This window comes from Pristis pectinata, chromosome 4 (genome assembly GCF_009764475.1).
Source record: "Pristis pectinata isolate sPriPec2 chromosome 4, sPriPec2.1.pri, whole genome shotgun sequence".
Classification (NCBI taxonomy): Eukaryota; Metazoa; Chordata; class Chondrichthyes; order Rhinopristiformes; family Pristidae; genus Pristis; species Pristis pectinata.
The window spans coordinates 67,527,809-67,542,152 of NC_067408.1; the positions used below are offsets into that span (position 1 = coordinate 67,527,809).

Below are 14,344 nucleotides of genomic sequence, written 5' to 3' on the forward strand. Positions count from 1 at the left end.
GTGAGTCAAGATGTTAAGTGTGAAAAATTGGGATGCTCTTTTTTTTTCATGTGGCTGAAGGGTGCACGCATTCAACAAAAACAACAGGCACAAAGACTGGTCACACTGGCGAGAACTGATGTGTGGAGAAGTTCATTGGAGTGGATGGTGTGGGGAATATTGAGGAAGTGTTGAGCAAGGCCTCACCTCAACTTGTCAGTCTTGTCTAGGAAGTGCTCAGTTCAACTTGGGGGTTTCTAATGTTTGATCAGCAAGGATGTTCAAGGGTTGTTCTGCAAAGAACCCTGCAGAATTCATGGCAGAACCAATGCTATCATTCCTGCTACAAAATGTTGTTAATTATTGAGAACTATTCACATTTTTAATCATGATTTTGTCCAAATGTAAACTCCTCTTCTGGAATTTGGAATTCAGTACCTAGTCTGCTGGAATCCAAGTGTCTTCAAGAAAATATATATATATACTTCTAGAAGTTTAATTCATTTAAATCCATTTGAACAGCTAGAAGTATGCGATGAAAACAGAAAATGATGGAAAATCTCAGCAGGTCAGGCAGCATCTGTGGAAAGAGAAATGGTTAACATTTCAGGTCTGGGACCCTTCCTTAGAACTGGGAAAGTGAGAGAGTTAGTCTAGATTACGGAGAAGGTGGGGAAGGGCAATGGGTGGATCAAAGAGAATGTCTGTGATAAGGTGAAATAATGTACTTGTGGAAGGAGTTTTGCTCCTATATCTGTGTAACATGTCGCTAATGGTGTAAACAGGGTGGTGAAGAAGGCATTTGGCACACTTGCCTTTGTCGGTCAAAATGTTGAGTACAGTTGTTACAGCTGAACAAGATGTTGGTAAGGCCTCATTTGGAGTTGTGAATGCAGTTTTGGTTGTCCTGCTATGGGAAGGATGTCATTAAAATGGAGAGGGTGCAAAAAAGATTTATGAGGATGTTATCAAGACTGGACGGTTTGAGTTGTAAGGAGAGGTTGGATAGGTTAGGACTTCTTTCCCTGCAGCATAGGAGGCTGAGGGGTAACCTTTACAAAGGTGTATAAGATCATGAGGGGCATAGATAAAATGAATAGCCAAAGTCTTTCCCCAGGATAGGGGAGTCCAAAACTAGAGGGCAAAAGTTTAAAGTGAGAGGGGAAAGGTTTAAAAGGGAATTGAGGGGCAGGTTTTTCATAAAGAGTGATGAGTTTATGGAATGAGCTGCCAGAGGAAATAGTACAATTGCAACAATTTAAAGGGCATTTGGAAAGCTACATGGATATGAAAGGTTTAGAGGGATATGGGCTAAATGCTGGCAAATGTGACTAACTCAGTTAAGTAATTTGGTCGGCATGGACGAGTTGGGCCGAAGGGCCTGTTTCCATGCTGTATAACTCTGTGATTAAGTCTGGGTGATGTTGTACAGTCGGACCCACCGGGACATGCCCAGCAGGTCAGAATATACGTGAAAGAAAAAGGAAGAGAGGGATGGCAGACAGAAATGGTCAGTCCTGATATAAACAGGACAAAAGAGCGAATCGTGTAAAGTTGGAGAGCTAGATCTTGAGTCTGCAGACTGCAACACGCTCAGATGGAAGGCAAACTTATGTTGGGCCCCATTGTGACAGTGCAAGAGGCCATAGACAGAGTGGAAGTAGGATAGTGAATTAAAGTGGAAGCTCAGGCTCACTCTTGTGGACTGAAGACAGGTGCTCTGCCCGGCCAAGAACATTTGCTAAGGATGTGGCAGTGGAAGCAAGTTTTGGTCGATGCATTTAAAATCTGTTCAAAGGCCTTTGACAATGGCAAGCTGTCCAAAGACTGTCAGGCCAGTCCAAGGCAGGAACTGAGGACCCACCACCCGAGGTCTAATTACTGCTCAGGAACTGCACGATGATCCGACCCACAGGGCTGTGGCAGTGGGAAAAGTATAAGAGTCAGAGGATCATACAGCACAGAAGTTGACCGTTTGGCCCACCATGTCCATGCCAACCATCAAGTACCCATCTATACTAATCCCATTTACCAGCACTTGGTCCTTTGCTTTCAAGACCTTGGTGATTCAAGTGCTCACCTGGATATTTCTTAAATGTTGTGAGAGTACCTGGCTCTGCCAGCTTCTCAGGCAGTGCGTTCCAGATTCCAAAAAAGGTATGGGGAGGTTGGGGTGGGAAGATGGTGGGGTGGCGCTAGGTATGTACAGTAATTGTTGTTCCCAGGACGATTCGTCACGGCCACGGGGATCGCTGAGATTATAGAGTGGGTTTTCTGGATCAGTAACCTGGCTCCTATCAGTGCACAGGTCTGTTGCCTCCCCTGATCGGAGCCAGGCTTAGGAGCAATGACTGAAAGACAGGGAGCAGAGGTGGAGAGGATGTGATGGTGGCAGCACAGAGAGGAGGTAAGGTCTGGGCAGGACAGGCCAAGCCAGGCATTCTTCCCTTCCCCGCATTGTGCTGCCACTCATACGCACCACCCCACCACCACCACCCCCCCCCCCCCCCTGCGCCCCATTCATTTGCAGCTCTCTGGGTTGAATGTGGCAGCTGAAGGCTCCACAACTCAGGAGAATGAACAAGGAGCACCTCAGGTTGCTCCTCACCATGACAACATTTAATGGTGGGTTGGCAGGTGTGGAGGTGGCTCTTAGTCATTTTTAACTGATCAGCACTCAAAACCCCAGCCTGGTCATGGGGAAGAATAACAATTCCTTACCAGTACAGCCCCATCGCTCACACTGCTGATTTAAACTGTTCGTACAGATTTCATCGGCTACTTTCACCTATGGTGTTTGTGACCAGTTAGCGGACTCACAGTCCCTGGTGCACTGTGAGCCTGCTCTCCAGTACATTACGCGCACTAACCTTCACTATTCTCTAGTCTTCCTACATGACCAGATAGCAAGGGTGAAAAGTCAGGACCAATGACATAGGGCAAAGCCAGCCAATTCCACTCTTGTCAATAAGTCCAGTCATCCTAGCCTGGAATATTAATCCTGAAGAATTCAAGTTTAAATCTCACCATGGCTGTTGAACTTAAGTTTGGCTTCTTAAAAAAGAAATCTGTAAGTAGGACTTGGTAACAATAGTGACCATAATGTTGTTGGATTGCCAGAAAATTGCAACTGGTTCACTAATGTCATTCTGGGAAGGAATCTTCCAGTCCTTAACTGACTTCAAAACCCACATCAATGTGACTGATGTATAATTTCTCCTTGAAGTAGCCTGGAGCACTTGAGTCAAGGAAAGATGTTTTAAATAGCAGATGTCCAGAACTAGAGAATAGAATGAACTAATGCTTGATTGGCCAGACTGGTAACCACGGGATCTTGGCAGAAAACAACTCCAACTCTGATGGCTAGGTTACACCAAGAATCATCCTCCATTGGTTGCCTATATCACCATGGCAGCCATCAAAAAGCAAGCCCTCTTCATCCGCAGACTTTGCCCTTGTAGTTGTAGAGTAGGATTATGATTTGTTTCATACTTCCCACTTGATCCCACTGCCGTGGCTGACCTTATCTCCGTGGCTGACCTTGTCAGGAGTGCTGGACTCTAGATGGCATGGCACTAGAGTTTATTGATACAACACAAACCTCAAGACTGTGATCTACATGCTGGCCAGCTAACCTGACCTGATCAATTATGACAGATAATTTTCCCATCTTTTAAGTTTTCTCTAGTTTTTGTCATCTGCTGGTTGGGTAAAATTCTTGAATCACCTTACTGAGGATTTTTATTTGGAAAAAGCTAGATATCCTCAGCTAGACTGCAAAAGAAAAGCACAAAGACTACAGCTTTCAATCTTCTATAGAGCATAATGAGATAAAATATGCTAGCATTCTTTGATCCTAATTAATTATCTAATAATATGAGTTTAACACAGGCTGATGACTGGAAAGAGGTATTTCCCAAATTTACATTTCTTGTTCAAGTCTTATGTAAATGTTTACTTTTTGCAAATTAATATTTTTCCTCAGACTTTTTTTTAAAAGGAGTGAATTTTATAACAGCAGCAGTCTGACAGAATCCTTTGTGCAGAAAATCCAGACCTATTCCTGGATCTGACATCCTAACACCTAGTCATGTGATCATTACTCTTTCCTGTTGGTGACATCACTGCTTTTCTCAGCTGTTCCCTGGAAAGGATGGCAGGAGAGGCTGTCAGTCTGCAGTAGATTGTGCAAGAGTACAGGTAGGAAGAGATGTATGGCACAGGCCAGAAAATTCTATACCACAGCCAATTGAATAGGTAACAAATGCTGATAGAGTCTGCGTAAGTGATATCACCGACTGGTCTATTGAGTGGTGATGGAATTAAATGGAGCTGGAATACCAGTGATTTGCATATGTAAAGGGGTTTAGCTAAGGAGTTACAATGCACTACAGTGAATGTCCTGTGTTTGTGAGGCCGCACTGTTGACAGCAGATGGCTGACTGCAGTAAAGGGGGTATTGGAAAGAAAATACAGCAGCAGACTATCCCAAGGGTATTGTGTGATTTTTCCCCCCTCCTTCCCCCCCCCCCCCCGCCACCCCTGTTTAAGCATTTTGACCAGTTATTGTATGATTTCTGTCTAGTTACTGTATAATATCTGATTAGTTAATATGTGATTTCAGACTAGTTACTGTATGATTTCTGACTAGTTACTGTATGATTTCTGACTAGTTTATATATAAGACTACTGACTAGTTACTGTATGATTTCTGACTGGTTACCATAGATTTCTGACTGCTTAATATATGATTCCTCATGCACAAGGAAAGTGAAATCAAAACAAGAAATTTAGCAAAGCTTTTAATTGATCGACTGGAAAGGACTGGTGAGAAGGGTTCACAGGGGGTGCCAGCGAATGAAGATCAGTTTCCCCTGTCCTTATGGAGGGGCAAGGACGGTAATCCTAACAAACATAGGATATAAACATCAAAATTCCTGGAGCACCAGGCAGGCCAGGCAGCAGCTGTGGAGAGAGGAACAGAATTAACGTTTTAGTTGGATGACTTTTCAGCAGAAGTGGTAGAAGTTTGACGCGGAATGCACTTAAAGTTGTGGAGAAGGGGGAGAGGTGGAGAGAACAAAGGGAGTGTCTGTGATAGGGGAGAGGCAAACCGAGTGAGACGGACTGATGCAAGTCGTGGTGTTTGCTGAGGGAGGGTGGCGAAGGCTTGTTACTTGCAGCCTGAAGGAGGTGTAAATTGGGAGAAGAATGAGGGAGAGAGGGAGAGAAAACAATGCAGGAACTGTGAAATACAAAACCTGCAGTTGCTGGTAATCTGAAATAAAAGAGAATGCCGGAAAAACCCAACAGGTCAGAGAGTATCTGTGGAAAGAGGAAAATGGAGTTAATGTTACAAACGGGAAAGGCTGGTTATCTGAAATGCTGAAACTATTGAGTTCTGAAGGTTGGGATGTGCCTTGTCAGAAGAAGTGGTGCTTTTTCTTGAGCTTAAGCAGGGCTTCACTGGCATGGTGCAGGAGGCCAAATACAGAGAGGCCAGAATGACTGTGAGATGGAGAATTAAAGTGAGCAGCAACAGGAAGCTCAGGGTCAGTCGTGTGGGTTCAATCAGTGTGTTCACCAAAGTGGTCACCCAATCTGTGTTTGGTTTCTCCAGCATTGGGGAGACTGCATCTTGGGCACTGAATGCAGGACACTGAATTGGAAGAGCTGCAAGTGAATTGCTGCTTCACCTGGAAGAGGTATTTGACCCCCTGGCTGGTGGGAAGGGTTGAGGTAAAAGAACGGCTGTTGCATCTCCTGCAGTTCTGCGGGAAGTTGGTATGAGAGGGGGAATCGGTGTTGGGGGAGATGGAAGAGTGAATCAAGGTATTGCAAAGGGAATGCCGGGAGGGGAGAGGAAGATGTGTCTCGTGGTGACATCACATTGGAGGTGGCAGAGATTGTGGAGGGTGATTCATTGAAGGTGGAGGCTCGTGGGGTGCAAGGTGAGGACAAGAGGAATCTTTGCTCTGACTGGGAGGAGAGGAAGGATGAGACCAGAAATGTGGGAAACGGAAGAGGTGTAGTTGACAGCCCTGTGTGAAGCTTATTGTGAAGGGAAGGCACAGTTAAGGGAAAAGAAAGACATCCCAGAAACACCGCTGGGGAAAGTCGTCTTCATTCCCTCTTCATGAAGCAAAAGGAGGGAGAGAGAAAACAGATGCTGTAAGTACTGACCAATTAGACAAATATCAGTAGAGGGAAAATGCGAGTGTCTATTATAAAGGACCCTTGGAAAACATTGATGGGATTAGACAATACGGAAAGGCTTCAAGGTGGCCTTGATGTATTGAGCAAGTGGGGGAAAAAACATGGCAGATGCAATATGATGTAAAAAGATGCGAAGTTATCCATTTTGATAGGAAAACAGAAAAACGGTGCATTATTTAGATGGTGTTGGATTGGGGAATGTTAATGTACAATGGGACCTGGGTGTTTATGTACACCAGTCATTGAAAGTAAACATGCAGGTGTGTCAAACAGTTAAGAAGGTAAATGGTGTGTTGGTCTTTATTGCAAGAGTTTTGAGTGCAGGAGCAAAGATATCTTGCTACAATTATACACAGACTTAGCGTATCGCACCTAGAGTATTGTGTGCAGTTACCCTAAGAAGGATATACTTGCCATCGGGGGGAGGAAACTAAAGTTGACCAGAGTGATTCCTGTCATGGTAGGACTGCTGTAAGAGGAAAGATTGGGTTGACTTGGTTTGTACTCACTCGAGTTTAGAAGAATGAGAGGGGATCTAATTGAAACATAGAAAAGTCTGGCAGAGTTATAGAGACGTGATGCTGGGAGAATGTTTCCTCTGCCTGGGATATCTAGAACCAGGGGCCAGTCTCATGTTAAAGGGTAAATGATTTAGGACTGAATTGAGGAGACATTTCTTCACCTAGAGAGTGGTGAAGCTGTGGAATTCTCAACCACAGAAGGCTTGGATATATTTAAGAAGAGGATAGATATACTTCTTGACAATAAGAGCATTAAGGGATATGGGAAGAGCTCAGGAATTGGTACTGAGTGAGATGATCAGCTGTGATTGTATTGGATAGCAGATCAGGCTTGAAGGGCTGAATTGCCTCTTTCTCCTTAGTTTCTATCAGAACAGCTATGACGTTGCTGGGGAAACTGTGGGAATGGAATTGAGACCTTGCAGGAAGCAGGGTGGATGGGGTGTAATCACATTAGCTGTAGAAGAGTGCAGGGTCAAAGTCAAAGTTGAGTTTATTGTCATATGCACAGGTAGAATGAAAAACTTACTTGCAGCAGCATCACAGGTACATAACATCTGATACACAACATTCACAAGAAAAACATAAATTAAACATAAATTATATACTATTTTTAGAAGAAAGAACACAATTAAAACATAAAAAACAAAGTCCATTTTACTGTAAAGTGATCAAAGTGGTCATAGTGTTGTTAAACTGCAGTGTTGTTAAACTGTTGTGCTGGTTGGTTCAAGAACCGAATGGTTGAAGGAAAATAGCTGTTCTTTAACCTTGTTACTTACAACCTATCCCTGAGATGGAGGTAGAAGAGTCAAGAAAAGAAAGGGAAGGGAAGAACCAGGGGTGGACCATGTGAAGGTGAGAACAAGGTAGAAACTGGCAACAAAGGTGATGAAACGCTGGAGTTCGAAATGAGAATAGGATTTAGCACCAATGCAGTCTTCAGTCCAGTGGGATCGGAAGTGAGGAATGGTCTGAGACACAGGCTTAGCCTGGGCCCATGTGCAGGGATGTGAGTGGAATGTATATCTGTTAGATGTACATCGGTCAGTGTGATTTACTGGACAATCAGGAGCTTTAACCCTTTTACTTACGATCCTGATATTTTTTTCCTGAAAAACAAATTATTTATTCTGAGAGAAATACCCACTGCACAGCTGCAGTTTATCTTTGTAAATCAGATTCTGTCTTAGTGTTGGTGCCAGCTGTTCCAGCTGTAGGTGCCTCTGGACCCAACATTCCCAATGACCTTGGCCTTGGCCTTGCAAAGTGTGCACAGCTGGCCTGGATCAAATGGAGCAACGGGTTGACTCCAGAGTTAATAGAGAAGGATGAGTTAAGACTGGCTAAGATGCTTGGTATTGGTATTGGTTTATTATTGTCACCTGTACCGAGGTACAGTGAAAAACTTGTCTTGCATATCGATCGTACAGGTCAATTCATTACACAGTGCAGTTACGTTGAGCTAGTACAGAGTGCATTGAGGTAGTACAGGTAAGAACAATAACAGTACAGAGTAAAGTGTCACAGCTACAGAGAAAATGCAGTGCAATAAGGTGCAAAGTCACAACAAGGTAGATCGTGAGGTCAGAGTTCATCTCATTGTATAAGGGAACTGTTCAATAGTCTTATCACAGTGGGGCAGAAGCTGTCCTTAAGTCCAGTGGTACATGCCCTCAGGCTCCAGTATCTTCTACCCAATGGAAGAGGAGACAAGAGAGAATGACCTGGGTGGGTGGGGTCTTTGATTATGCTGGCTGCTTCACCAAGGCAGCGAGAGGTAAAGACAGAGTCCATGGAGGGGAGTCTGGTTTCCATGACGCGCTGGGCTGTGTCCACAACTCTCTGCAGCTTCTTGCGGTCCTGGGCAGAGCAGTTGCAGTACCAAGCCGTGATACATCCAGGTAGGATGCTTTCTATGGTGCATTGATAAAAGTTGGGGAGTGTCAAAGGGGACAAGCCAAATTTATTTAGCCTCTTGAGGAAGTAGAAGTGCTGGTGAGCTTTCTTGGCCATGGCATCTACGTGATTTGACTAGGACAGGCTATTGATGATGCAGGATAGGCTTTTGTCATCCTGAAGGGGCCTGTAACTGGGCCATCTTTCTAAATTACCCCTCAGTATGTTAAGTAGGTTCATGGTACTCAGTGAAAATCAAAAGGAACTGTGGCTGTGGGAAATCAAATTAAAAACAGAATGCTGGAAGTACTCAGGCAGCATTTGTGGAAAGAGAAACAGAGTTAATGTTTCAGGTTGAAGAGCCTTCATAGAATTGGTGATGAAGCTCTGTTCTGATGAAAGATCTTTGACCTCAGGCATTAACTCTGTTGTTCTTTCCCTGGATGCTGCCCAATCTGTTGAGTGTGTCCGGCATTCTCTGTTGTTATCACAGCCAAGGCTCTCCTGGGAGAACAACACCCGATTCCAGCTGGAGAGAGCATTTTGGCAAGGATTGGGTTGTGTGTGGATTTTCTGCGCAGTTGGAAAAAAGGAAAGAAAATCTTGTTTTTTTTTATTTTTCCTATTTTTGAGAATTTGGGCATTATTTATTTCCCTTCTCTAATCGTCCCAACACGCTGGTGGTGAGATGCATTGAGTCACTGCAGTTCTGGTGAAAGTGTTCCCACAGTTTCCAGATTTAGACCCAGTCACCCAGACATGGTGATTTCCACCAGGATAGTGTGAAGCATGGAGAGGAACCTGCAGATGGTGGTGTTCCCATATATCTGCTGTCCTTCCTGATAGAAGTCATACTGCCCAGGGGAATAACTGCATTTTGTAGATGGTAAACACTGTCCCAGTGCACCAGTGGTGGAGGGAAGGAGTGTTTAGAGTGATGGATAGGGCACTAATCAGATGGGTATCATTGTAGTGGATCGTGTCGAGCTTCCTGAATGCTGTTGGAGTTGCATCATGCAGACAAGATTTCTACCAGTAGAGTATTCCATCCCACACCTGACTTATGCCTTGTAGATAGTGGAAAGGCTCTGGTGTGTCAGCAAGTGAATTACTAGCCATAGCATACCCTCTGACCTGTTCTCATAGACTTGGTATCTATGTGGCTGGCTCAATTGAATTTCTAGTTAATAGTGACCACTCCCCACCGCCCCCCCCCCTCACCAAACAAAATGTTGATGGCTTGAAACTCAATGATGGTAATGTCATTGAATGTTAAAGGTAAGTGGTTAAAGAAACAGGATTATCGAGGACAAGGATATCCTAATACAATTTCTATAGCAATCATTGCAATTGAACTTGTTTGACTATCTCTTGATAGAGGTAGTCATCGCCTGGTATATTTGTGGCATGAATGTTACTCGCCACTCATCAGCCCATGCCTGAATGTTGTCCAGATCTTACTGCATGTGGAGGGACTGCAAATTGAATTGAACATCGTGCATTCATTAGCAATCGACCCCACTTCTCACCTTCAGCTGCAAAGTGGGTCATTGATGAAAATCAAAAAACTGCAAACGACGGAAATCAGAAATGAAAACAGAAAACGCTGGAAACACTCAGCAAGTCAGGCAGCATCTGTGGCGAGAGAAACAGTTAACTTTTTGGGTCTGGGTCCTTCACCAGAACCTTCATCAGGAAGGTCACTGCTGTCCCCCTTTATTCTCCTGCTGGGATTCTCCTCCTCTGTGACAGGGGCCTCCACTATTCCTGCTGCATTTACCACACATCTGCTCCCGCACTCCCCCTGCTCCCACGGTCAGGAGGTTCCCCTTAATGTCACCTTGCCTTCAATCCTCCACATTCCCCATATAATCATAGAGTCACACAGCACAGAGACAGGCCCTTCAGCCCACTTAGTCCAATGCTGACCATCAACCCCTGTATTTGCACTAATATTGCAATATAACCCCATTATATTCTCCCTACATTCCCATCAACTGCCCCCCTCTCTCGGATTTTACCACTCATCTACACACCAGGAGCAATTTACAGTGGCCATTTAACCTACCAACCTGCAGGTCTTTGGGATGTGGGGGGGATGCCCACACGGTCACAGGGAGAACGTGTAAACTCTACATAAACACCACTGAATTGAACCCAGGTTGCTGAAACTGTGGGTCAGCAACTCTAGTGCTGCACCACTGTCCTGCCTATATCTGTTATATCTTTAACCATTTTCAGTTCTGACGAAAAGCCATTAACCTGAAAAGGTATTCCTGTTTCTCTTTCTGCAAAGGCTGCCTACCTCCTGACTGTTTCCAGCATCTTTATATTTGTGTCTCGTACATTCAGCAGTATTTTTCCATTTGTTCCTTAACTAAACAGTTCAAGATTTCATGCTATTTTTGTTTACAATATCTGCACAAGTTCAGTTGCAATCAGTGCTATAGAAATTGTATTAAGATATTCTTGTCTTTCATATTATTCAATTATTCATGGGATAAAAAAACAGCTGAAGCATAGTGAGCTTAGGGATGTTCTATGAAAGGCAATGCCGTTAATCACAAAGTTGTGAAAATTGCTGGCTCTTGATGTCTATTTTGATGTTTGTTGTTTCCATTCCAGGTCTTCGTTGGGAATTTCTATATCTTTGCCTGCTGGTTAATTGGTACTTTGCTTTCTATTCTCTCCTCTAGTTTTACTAATCTGAGATTTAAAGGCAGTTAGGTGATAGTGTGAAGCATTTTTTGTGCCAAGTGTTTTGAACCGATTCTGCACATGACCCAAAGTGTGTGTATACCTCCAGTTCTGCTGCTCACTGTAAATCCCAAGATAGAAGGTTCCAATTCTGGACGGGCATCCAGAAATATGAGTTCAAATCAGACAATGGCAGGTGGAAATTTAAATTAGTTAAAACCAATTTGGAATAAAATGCAATGATCAGTAATCATGGAACTACCTGATTGTTAATCAAAACAGAAATTGCTGGAAACACTCAGCAGAACAGGCAGCATCTGTGGAAAGAGAAACAGAGTTAATGTTTCAGTGCTGACAAAGGGTCACAGGCCTGAAACACCCATGTTTATCACTTTCCCTTATTTGCCTTCAAGGAGGCAGTGATGAGCTGCATCTCTGAATTTGTATTGGTGATAGTCTTGCCAGTCTCAATGTTTTTATTTCAGATTTCCAGGATCTACAGTTTTTGTTTGATTTTTATTGATTGTTGTACAAACCCATATGGTTCATTAAGGTCCTTCAGGTCCTTACCTTCTCTGACCTATAAATAACTGTAGACCGATGTGGTTGACTCTTGACTGCCTCCTCAGTTCAGGGGCAATTAGGGGTGGATAATAAATGACATTACAATCAGTGACATCACATTCGGTGAACAAGGAAATAAAATAGATTTAGAATGGGAAGCTGTAACTGCAAGATGCAATGTTGGTGAACTTGAGGGTGGTATGAAGTGGGCAGCAACAAAATGCTGGCATGTTTTATAGTTTGCACACATCTTTTCCGTTCATTGTAACTATCAGTGGTACATTGCTATTCACAAATTGGCTGCTGTTCATAACAAGAAGTATTTCATTGGCCAGGATACAGTGAAAAATTTAGTTTTGCATGCTATCTATACAGATCATTTCAAAATGTAGGTACATCATGGTAGTACAAAGGGAAGAGCAATAACAGAATGCAGAATATAGTGTTACAGTTACTGAGAAAGTGCACTGCAGGTAGACAGTATAGTGCAAGGGCCATGACGAGGTAGATTGCGAGTTCAAAAGTACATCTTTATCATATAAGAGGTCCGTTCAAGAGTCTTATAGCAGCAGGATAGAAGCTGTCTTTGAGCCATGTGCTGTGTGTTTTCAAACTTTTATATCTTCTGCCTGATGGAAAGGGCGGGGGGGGGGGGGGAAGAAGAGAGAATGATGGGGTGGGAGGGGTCTTTGATTATGTTGGCTGCTTTCCTGAGGCAGCGGGAAGCGTAGACAGAGTCAGTGGAGGGAAGGCTGGTTTTTGTGTTGGACTGGACTGTGTCGACAACTCTCTGCAATTTCGTGGGCAGAGCAGTTGCCATACCAAGCCGTGATGCATCCGGATAGGATGCTCTCTATGGCGCATCTATAAAAATCGGTGAGGGTCAACGGGAACATGCTGAATTTCCTTAGCCTTTTGAGGAAGTAGCGGTGCTTGTGTCCTTTCTTGGCCAAGGCATCTACGTGGTTGGACCAGGACAAGCTGATGTTTATACCTAGGAATTTGAAGCTTTCAACCGTCTCCACATCAGCACCATTGATACATACAGGGATGTATACTCTGCACCACTTCCTGAAGTCAACAACCAGCTCTTTTGTTTTGCTGACATTGTGGGAAAGGATAGGATTTGTTTCATTTTGTTTCCTGGGCCACCTAGAATTCTTAACTATTCATTCATGATGTGGGTATCATTGGGAAGCACATTTATCGTTTGTCTATTGTTGCCCTCCAGGAAGCAGCATTGAGCCACCTTGTTGAATTGGTGTTGGCAATAGTCTTGCCAGTCTCACTAAGGAAAGTTGAGCACCTTGGTGTAGGGCTGGAGTCACCGGCAGCCCACACTTGGTAAGACTGGCAGCTTTTCTGTTTCACAAAACGGAAGGATAGAAATTCAAACACGTTTGGAAGAGCTTCTGCTCTGGTCATGACTTGATCTCTGGTACTGAGCGGGGTGATTTGCATCATATTGATGGATCCTCATGGCCACGGTGGAGCGACTGAGATGTGCAGCCCATGGAGGTGGAAGATGGTGGAGGCTGACTACACTGCCACTGCAGGTTGTGCCCCAGGCTTGGCTCAGAGAACCAGGGCAGAGACTTTTTAATTCCTTTCCCCTTATGAGCATATGGTTCTGTCGCAGCACCACCCAACCCTGTGATCCTGAGCTTCCCCGGAGCATTTCAGGCAACATTTCTGAGAAAACTTCCCAGATTATTGGGATGGGAAGAAGGAAATAGCACGTCATTCCACCACCACCCCGACTTCTCCAGAAAGCAGATGTGTGAAAGACCACGGGCTGGAGGTCTGAAGGCCAACTACTCTGAATAATCTAGGTGATCCCAGTCTTCCTGTAGTCATGGGTGAGGTTGTTACTGTGGTTTTGTCATGACAGCACAGACTTTGACAACAAGAACTTAAATTTATATAGCACCTTTTAACCTCTTGAGCTGCTTCTGTAGTTAATATTGTTTGATTTTGCTTTCCATTCAGACGAATGAGACAGATTGTGTGGTCCAGCTATGTGGAAATTAGCCAACATATTTCCTACAGTCCCTACATTACAGCAGTGAGTACACTTCAAAAACACCTTGACTGTTGCAGAGTGCTGTGGGTTGTACATGTGTAATCTACAGAACATACTTTCTCAGCTACATTTGCAACATATTAAACTGCAATGAAATTCAAGGGTGCAACTATCTTCTTTCTCCTATTAGAAACCCTAAAGGAAAAACAGCTTAATTTGCAATAGGTGTGCCTGGCATATGCAGCCAAGGAATATTCACCCTTAAAGTTCTAGTGAATTTCAGCATTGGCCAAGACACCTGGCGGGCAATTCTGTGGCTGAATGGTCGCACTATTGTCTCTGACTCACAAGGACAGGGCGTGACACTGAAGTTGGATTTGAAAGCGAGGGAGCTGCCACCATGAAATTAGACGTGAAATGTGATAATGTATGCTCAATGTTCAAA

At 43.9% G+C, this 14,344-nt stretch overlaps 1 protein-coding gene across 3 annotated transcripts in view; it reads left to right on the forward strand.

Annotated features, from left to right (window-relative positions):
• The first annotated feature begins 4,130 nt into the window (after nucleotides 1–4,130).
• The window catches only part of LOC127569563 (H(+)/Cl(-) exchange transporter 4), a 78,296-nt gene continuing 68,082 nt past the window's right edge, over nucleotides 4,131–14,344 (forward strand). For 2 of the 3 annotated variants that reach the window (XR_007956221.1, XM_052014320.1), the window contains exon 1: nucleotides 4,131–4,179. The gene's annotated coding sequence lies outside the window, so the exon portion shown is untranslated. Of the gene's footprint in view, nucleotides 4,180–6,084; nucleotides 6,151–14,344 lie in introns of those variants that run through there. The other variant, XM_052014321.1, reaches the window with a different exon arrangement.